Source organism: Cherax quadricarinatus, unplaced genomic scaffold (assembly GCF_038502225.1).
Source record: "Cherax quadricarinatus isolate ZL_2023a unplaced genomic scaffold, ASM3850222v1 Contig55, whole genome shotgun sequence".
NCBI classification, from domain to species: domain Eukaryota; kingdom Metazoa; phylum Arthropoda; class Malacostraca; order Decapoda; family Parastacidae; genus Cherax; species Cherax quadricarinatus.
The window spans coordinates 82,501-91,315 of NW_027195081.1; positions in this window are offsets into that span (position 1 = coordinate 82,501).

Sequence of the window (8,815 nt, forward strand, 5' to 3'; positions counted from 1 at the left end):
CCAGGCTAGGAGTACCAGGCTAGGAGTACCAAGCTAGGAGTACCAAGCTAGGAGTACCAGGCTAGGAGTACCAGGCTAGGAGTACCAGGCTAGGAGTACCAAGCTAGGAGTACCAGGCTAGGAGTACCAGGCTAGGAGTACCAGGCTAGGAGTACCAGGCGACTTACAACAGCCTTCACAGACAAAGTCTGACGATCCTTGCTCTGAAATCTACACCAGACTGCACCAGTTGGTTGGTTAATGGGGTTTGAGGTTAATCTACTACACGAAGGTTGGTTAATGAAGGTTGGTTAATGGGGTTTGAGGTTAATGTACTACACGAAGGTTGGTTAATGAAGGTTGGTTAATGGGGTTTGAGGTTAATCTACTATACGAAGGTTGGTTAATGAAGGTTGGTTAATGGGGTTTGAGGTTAATCTACTACACGAAGGTTGGTTAATGGGGTTTGAGGTTAATCTACTACACGAAGGTTGGTTAATGAAGGTTGGTTAATGGGGTTTGAGGCTAATCTACTACACGAAGGTTGGTTAATGAAGGTTGGTTAATGGGGTTTGAGGTTTATCTACTACACGAAGGTTGGTTAATGGGGTTTCAGGCTAATCTACTACACGAAGGTTGGTTAATGGGGTTTGAGGTTAATCTACTACACGAAGGTTGGTTAATGAAGGTTGGTTAATGGGGTTTGAGGTTTATCTACTACACGAAGGTTGGTTAATGGGGTTTGAGGTTTATCTACTACACGAAGGTTGGTTAATGGGGTTTGAGGTTTATCTACTACACGAAGGTTGGTTAATGGGGTTTGAGGTTTACTACACGAAGGTTGGTTAATGGGGTTTGAGGTTTATCTACTACACGAAGGTTGGTTAATGGGGTTTGAGGTTTATCTACTACACGAAGGTTGGTTAATGGGGTTTGAGGTTTATCTACTACACGAAGGTTGGTTAATGGGGTTTGAGGTTTATCTACTACACGAAGGTTGGTTAATGGGGTTTGAGGTTTACTACACGAAGGTTGGTTAATGGGGTTTGAGGTTTACTACACGAAGGTTGGTTAATGGGGTTTGAGGTTTATCTACTACACGAAGGTTAGTTAATGGGGTTTGAGGTTTATCTACTACACGAAGGTTGGTTAATGGGGTTTGAGGTTTATCTACTACACGAAGGTTGGTTAATGGGGTTTGAGGTTTACTACACGAAGGTTGGTTAATGGGGTTTGAGGTTTATCTACTACACGAAGGTTAGTTAATGGGGTTTGAGGTTTATCTACTACACGAAGGTTGGTTAAGGTTGGTTAATGGGGTTTGAGGTTTATCTACTACACGAAGGTTAGTTAATGGGGTTTGAGGTTTATCTACTACACGAAGGTTGGTTAATGGGGTTTGAGGTTTATTACTACACGAAGGTTGGTTAATGGGGTTTGAGGTTTATCTACTACACGAAGGTTGGTTAATGGGGTTTGAGGTTTATCTACTACACGAAGGTTGGTTAATGGGGTTTGAGGTTTATCTACTACACGAAGGTTAGTTAATGGGGTTTGAGGTTTATCTACTACACGAAGGTTGGTTAATGGGGTTTGAGGTTTATCTACTACACGAAGGTTGGTTAATGGGGTTTGAGGTTTATCTACTACACGAAGGTTGGTTAATGGGGTTTGAGGTTTATCTACTACACGAAGGTTGGTTAATGGGGTTTGAGGTTTATCTACTACACGAAGGTTGGTTAATGGGGTTTGAGGTTTATCTACTACACGAAGGTTGGTTAATGGGGTTTCAAACATGTTTGCTACATGAAGGTTAAGTCTGTATGTCACCTGTACATCACCAGACAGGAATACTTAAATACTTAAAACAATGATTCAACACGCGCCACGGTGTTTACATCTTGTGAGATAACGGATAACGGATAACGGATAACGGTCCGTTGCACTAACGGCTCACAAACGGATGTTCATGACGATATAACACAATGATCCTATCCAGCACGACTTCACCATCTTTTCAGGACGGAGGTTCAAGCCTTCCCTTCTCACTGCATGTTCCACACGGGTTTACCGTTCCTCCGCTTCGATTCGCAGTGAGGTCCGTGTGTGACTCTGGTCTGACATGCGATATGCAGATTACTTCTAATTTATAAGTAATCTGGTCTGAGACTAGGGGCTGGCGGCGCCACAGGAATTTCGTGCAAGTTGCGTGTCTTCCTGCACGCTATGGTCCTCGACCCGTATGTATACACCTTCCCCTGGGGAGGTTATGCAAGACCTGGGGGTTACGGTAACGCCAGTGTGTTTATGCAAATCACTGTGGGTTATGCATGTCCCTGTCGGGGTATGCAGGCCCCTGTGGGGTTACACAGGCCCCTGTAGGGGTTATGCAGGCCCCTGTAGGGGTTATGCAGGCCCCTGTGGGGGTTAGGTAGGTGTCTGTGGATTTATGTAGGTCCCTGTCGGTTTATGCAAAACGCTCTCAGGGGCTGTGATGACAGATGTCACACTCCCAGGGGTTAAAATATCAGGTGTCACGCTCCAGGGGTTATAATGACAGATGTCACATATCCCAGGGGTTATAATGACAGATGTCACATATCCCAGGGGTTGTGATAGATGTCACACTTCCCCAGGGGTTGTGATGGATGTCACTCTTACCCAGGGGTTGTAAAAGATGTCACACTTCCCCAGGGGTTGTGATAGATGTCACACTTCCCCAGGGGTTGTGATAGATGTCACACTTCCGCAGGGGTTGTGATAGATGTCACACTTCCCAAGGGGTTATGATGTCACACTTCCCAAGGGGTTGTGATAGATGTCACACTTCCCAGGGGTTGTGATGACAGATGTCGCGCCCCCAGGGGTCAAAGACTGCTATTAGAGCGTCATTACTGGGATTTACGTGAGTTCAGAGCTCCTTCATTTGTCCTCCAGAGATTTATACAGCCTGCATTTTGTCTCTCTAAATCTAAAGTGGCTGGGGACGACGCAAGGTATTTCTGGACATATATCACCATTACTCTCAAGGCGAGACATGGTCCAGAGTCTCACCCAGAGAGAGAGAACTTTGCTCTCGTTACCGCTACGTCTCTCTCGTTGCTACATTTCGCTCACTGAGAGATCTGGAGAGACTTATCACACGTCTCGGACAGAGCCGCTCTGCAGGAGTTCAGAAACTCAGTGTCTCCTAAGTAGATGAGGAGCTGTAGCTCAACGCCTACTGCTAATACTACTAGTCTTACTATTAATACTACTCTATTACTACCACTATCAGCCTGGCGCGTACACCATACTCATGTCATTGGTCTGGTTAGTTCAGGATATCATGTCAGAATCTGCCGACATGCAGAGCCTACAAGACGTGGTCTGGTCTGACGTTGGCTAGCAAGGGCAGTGACCTGAAGCCATGTGTAACCTCTTGGTTGTACCTCGTTGAATCACTAATTTAAAAAAGTGTGCTGGGGTAGCCAGTTCTTAAAGAATTCGGTTCTTGAGAATGAGGTTTAAAGATGGCAGACGTATGCTAATAACTTCAGAAAAGCGTATGATCCATTTTTCTTTCACAAGCCCTTGCACCCACATTTACGTTGCACCTCGTGCCTCGGAGTTTCACGATAGAATTTCACGTAACTGAAACATTCACAAATCGAACAGCTTCCTCTCGAGGGTGTCCTCCAGTGTACGAAATTCACGAATACCCTACGAAAACATCTGGCTACTAAGTAAGAACAAACTTATAGCTAGTAAGTGCATTTCTCAAAGCTATATAACCCTTGACACACTATGAACTGTTCCATGTTATTAGTCAACACTGATATCTTGTCTCCTCAGGTGAGAACACTGGGGGTGTGTTTCCTTAAGACACCTCCTGCCCCTGATCACCTAGCAGTAAGTAGGTACTAGGGTGTTAGCCGACTGGTGTGGGTGGCATCCTTAGGATACAAAATTAACTTTCCCAAAATGCTCTGCATAACCATGGACTTTGTAGAGAGTATGTCATTAATGTCAGCTATGGTATGTATAAGTTGCATCATATACTTACAGAAATACACAATATTATTAATACCGTGACTGGGACAATACACAAATAACTCGCACATGGGAGAAAAAGCTAATAGCAACGTTTCGGTCCTTGTGTGACCGAAACATCATCATAAGTTCCAATGTGCCAAATATATGTGTTAAGTATGATCTACATGAATAAATGGTTTACAAACCCGACGAGAAATTCAGGAATCTTCAGTGCAAAGAAAGGTGGAAGATGAGAAGGATTCTGAGGTACTCAGTCCCTCGTCTACCAAAAGCACATTAATGGTATTGACAAATTAGTTATATATATACCAAACACTATGACTATATATGCCACCTGGCATTCATAGCCGTAATAAAAATAGATAAAATAGATAAAAATAAAAATCAGGGATAAGAGTAAAAAAAAAATCGAATAAATATTTTCAGAAAAAATAAAATAGACACCAGAATAAAAAAAAATTATTATTAATATGAAAACACTACTGAAAATTCTCCGAGGTCTCAACGGGCACCCCGATGATTATGCTCTGATATAGCCTAACATAGTCTCACTCTAATATAGCCTCTAACAAGCCTCTAACATAGCCTCACTAACATAACCTAACGTAGCCTGCTAACATAGCCTAACATAGCCTCGCTCTAACAACCTCTAACATAGCCTCGCTCTAACAACCTCTAACATAGCCTGCTAACATAGCCTCGCTCTAACATAGCCTAACAACCTCACTAACATAGCCTCACTCTAACATAGCCTCTAACATAGCCTCTAACAGCCTCACTAACATAACCTAACGTAGCCTGCTAACATAGCCTAACATAGCCTCGCTCTAACAACCTCTAACATAGCCTGCTAACATAGCCTCACTAACATAGCCTCACTAACATAGCCTGCTAACATAGCCTCGCTCTAACATAGCCTAACAACCTCACTAACATAGCCTCACTCTAACATAGCCTCTAACATAGCCTCACTAACATAGCCTGCTAACATAGCCTCTCTCTAACAACCTCTAACATAGCCTGCTAACATAGCCTCACTAACATAGCCTGCTAACATAGCCTGCTAACATAGCCTAACATAGCCTAACAACCTCACTAACAGCCTGCTAACATAGCCTCACTCTAACATAACCTCACTAACATAGCCTGCTAACATAGCCTAGCTCTAACATAGCCTAACATAGCCTCGCTCTAACATAGCCTGCTAACATAGCCTCACTAACATAACCTCACTAACATAGCCTGCTAACATAGCCTGCTAACATAGCCTCGCTCTAACATAGCCTGCTAACATAGCCTCACTAACCTCACTCTAACATAGCCTAACATAGCCTCGCTCTAACATAGCCTGCTAACATAGCCTCACTAACATAACCTCTCTAACATAGCCTGCTAACATAGCCTCTAACATAGCCTTGCTCTAACATAGCTTAACAGCCTCGGTCTAACATAGCCTCGCTCTAAACCTCTCGCCAACACAGCCTCACCCTAACACAGAGCTACCAACACAGCCTCACCCTATCACAGACTACCAACACAGCCTCACCTTAACACAGGCTACCAACACAGCCTCACCCTAACACAGGCTACCAACACAGCCTCACCCTAACACAGGCTACCAACACAGCCTCACCCTAACACAGGCTACCAACACAGCTTCACCCTAAAACAGGATGCCAACGCAGCCTCACCTTAACACAGGCTACCAACACAGCCTCACCCTAACACAAGCTACCAACCTGTACAGCCTCACCCTAACACAAGCTACCAACACAGCCTCACCCTAACACAGGATGCCAACACAGCCTCACCCTAACACAAGGTACCAACACAGCCTCACCCTAACACAAGGTACCAACACAGTCTCACCCTAACACAAGCTACCAACACAGCCTCACCCTAACACAGGCTACCAACACAGCCTCACCCTATCACAGGCTACCAACACAGCCTCACCCTAACACAGGCTACCAACACAGCCTCACCCTAACACAGGCTACCAACACAGCTTCACCCTAACACAGGATGCCAACGCAGCCTCACCTTAACACAGGCTACCAACACAGCCTCACCCTATCACAGGCTACCAACACAGCCTCACCCTAACACAAGCTACCAATACAGCCTCACCCTAACACAGGATGCCAACACAGCCTCACCAAAACACAAGCTACCAACACAGCCTCACCCTAACACAGGCTACCAACACAGCCTCACCCTATCACAGACTACCAACACAGCCTCACCCTAACACAGGCTACCAACACAGCCTCACCCTAACACAGGCTACCAACACAGCCTCACCCTAACAGGCTACCAACACAGCTTCACCCTAACACATGATGCCAACGCAGCCTCACCCTAACACAGGCTACCAACACAGCCTCACCTTAACACAGGCTACCAACACAGCCTCACCCTATCACAGGCTACCAACACAGCCTCACCCTAACACAGGCTACCAACACAGCCTCACCCTAACACAGGCTACCAACACAGCCTCACCCTAACACAGGCTACCAACACAGCCTCACCCTAACACAGCCTACCAACACAGCCTCACCCTAGCACAGGCTACCAACACAGCCTCACCCTATCACAGGCTACCAACACAGCCTCACCCTAACAGAAGCTACCAACACAGCCTCACCCTAACACAGGCTACCAACACAGCCTCACCCTAACACAGGCTACCAACACAGCCTCACCCTAACACAGCCTACCAACACAGCCTCACCCTAACACAGCCTACCAACACAGCCTCACCCTAACACAAGCTACCAACACAGCCTCACCCTAACACAGGCTACCAACACAGCCTCAGCCTCACCCTATCACAGGCTACCAACACAGCCTCACTACCAACACAGCCTCACCCTATCACAGGCTACCAACACAGCCTCACCCTAACACAGCCTACCAACACAGCCTCACCCTAACACAAGCTACCAACACAGCCTCACCCTAACACAGCCTACCAACACAGCCTCACCCTAACACAGCCTCACCCTGACAGGTTTCCCTGGTCAGCTGCTAGAAGTCAAAATATATAAATATTGGAAGTGGCTCATTAAGATAACGTTTTCGTAATTATTATTGATTTTCGATACCATGAAATTTCCTAAATGGCCGATTTATATCTAAAAGGAATTAAATGACACTCAGATTAACTGACCTTTTTTCAACGATACGAAACTCGTTAAGATCGAGAATAAATCCTGTTTAAAACTAGTTTTAATTTTTTTTAGAGGGAATCTGAGTCGTTTTAGTGGTTTGTTTTGACAAAAGGCGTTCTGAAAATGTTCGTGTTCTGGTTTGTTATACTTGTAAGAACCTAAGAGGAACACTCCATTAGGCCTAGTGGTTCATAACACTATAGTAGGCCTACTGGCGCATACTAGGCAGGTCCTTGTTAACTCCAAATCCACTAACAAAAATATTTGTCCGACCCATTAGCTTTAGGTAAGTGTAGTTTTGATAAGGACTTGCCTTGTATGGGCCAGTAAGCCTTCTACAGTGCTCCTACAGCCTTAGGCGTCTCTCTCATGAGAGTGACAGACGTTCCAGAGTTGATAAACACAAAAATACGCAGAAAACAGCTGATATACACAAATATACGCAGAAAACATTCAATATCACAATATGCGTAGAGGAACAACACAAAAAAACAGCAGCCGGTAAAAAAAACAGCCAAAAAACACAGCAAAAACAAAACAGTGAAGAAAAACAAAGGCAACGGAAGGTTGCTGTTAAAACAAATAACAGTAGAAAAACAGTAGTAGCAACAAACAGCAATAAAAACAGTAAAACCAGGGAAAAAACAAGCGTATGTCAAACAAAACACACAGCTTAAAAGCGTAAAAATTGAAAAAATGATGAATAACACGCAACACTTGGGTATATACGGGAGGTGTATGTGGTGTATATACCGGGAGGTGTATGTGTCAGTGTATATACACCGGGAGGTGTATGTGTTAGTGTATATATACCGTGAGGTGTATGTGTCAGTGTATATATACCGTGAGGTGTATGTGTCAGTGTATATACACCGGGAGGTGTTTGTGTCAGTGTATATACACCGGGAGGTGTATGTGTTAGTGTATATATACCGTGAGGTGTATGTGTCAGTGTATATATACCGTGAGGTGTATGTGTCAGTGTATATACACCGGGAGGTGTATGTGTCAGTGTATATACACCGTGAGGTGTATGCGTTAGTGTATATATACCGTGAGGTGTATGCGTTAGTGTATATATACCGTGAGGTGTATGCGTTAGTGTATATATACCGTGAGGTGTATGTGTTAGTGTATATATACCGTGAGGTGTATGTGTCAGTGTATATATACCGTGAGGTGTATGTGTCAGCGTATATACGCCGTCAGGTGAATGAGTATATACGCTGGGAGGTGTGTGTCTCAGTGTATATACATCGTGAAGTGTATATCAATGTATACACATTTTATGTTAAAAACAGGTGGGGATAAAGTTTTTGAGTGGTTGGTGCTATTTAATAAATGTATGGAAGAGGGTAAGGTACCTAGGGGCTGGCAGAGAGCATGCATAGTTCCTTCGTATAAAGGCAAAGGGGATAAAAGAGAGTGTAAAAATTATAGGGGAATAAGTCTGTTGAGTATACCTGGTAATGTGTATGATAGTTATTTTTGAAAGAATTAAGAGTCAGGCGAAGAGAAGGATAGCAGATGAACAGGGAGGCTTTAGGAAGGGTAGGGGGTGTGTGGACCAGGTGTTTACAGTGAAACATTTAGGTGAACAGTATTTAGATCACTGTAAAGAGGTT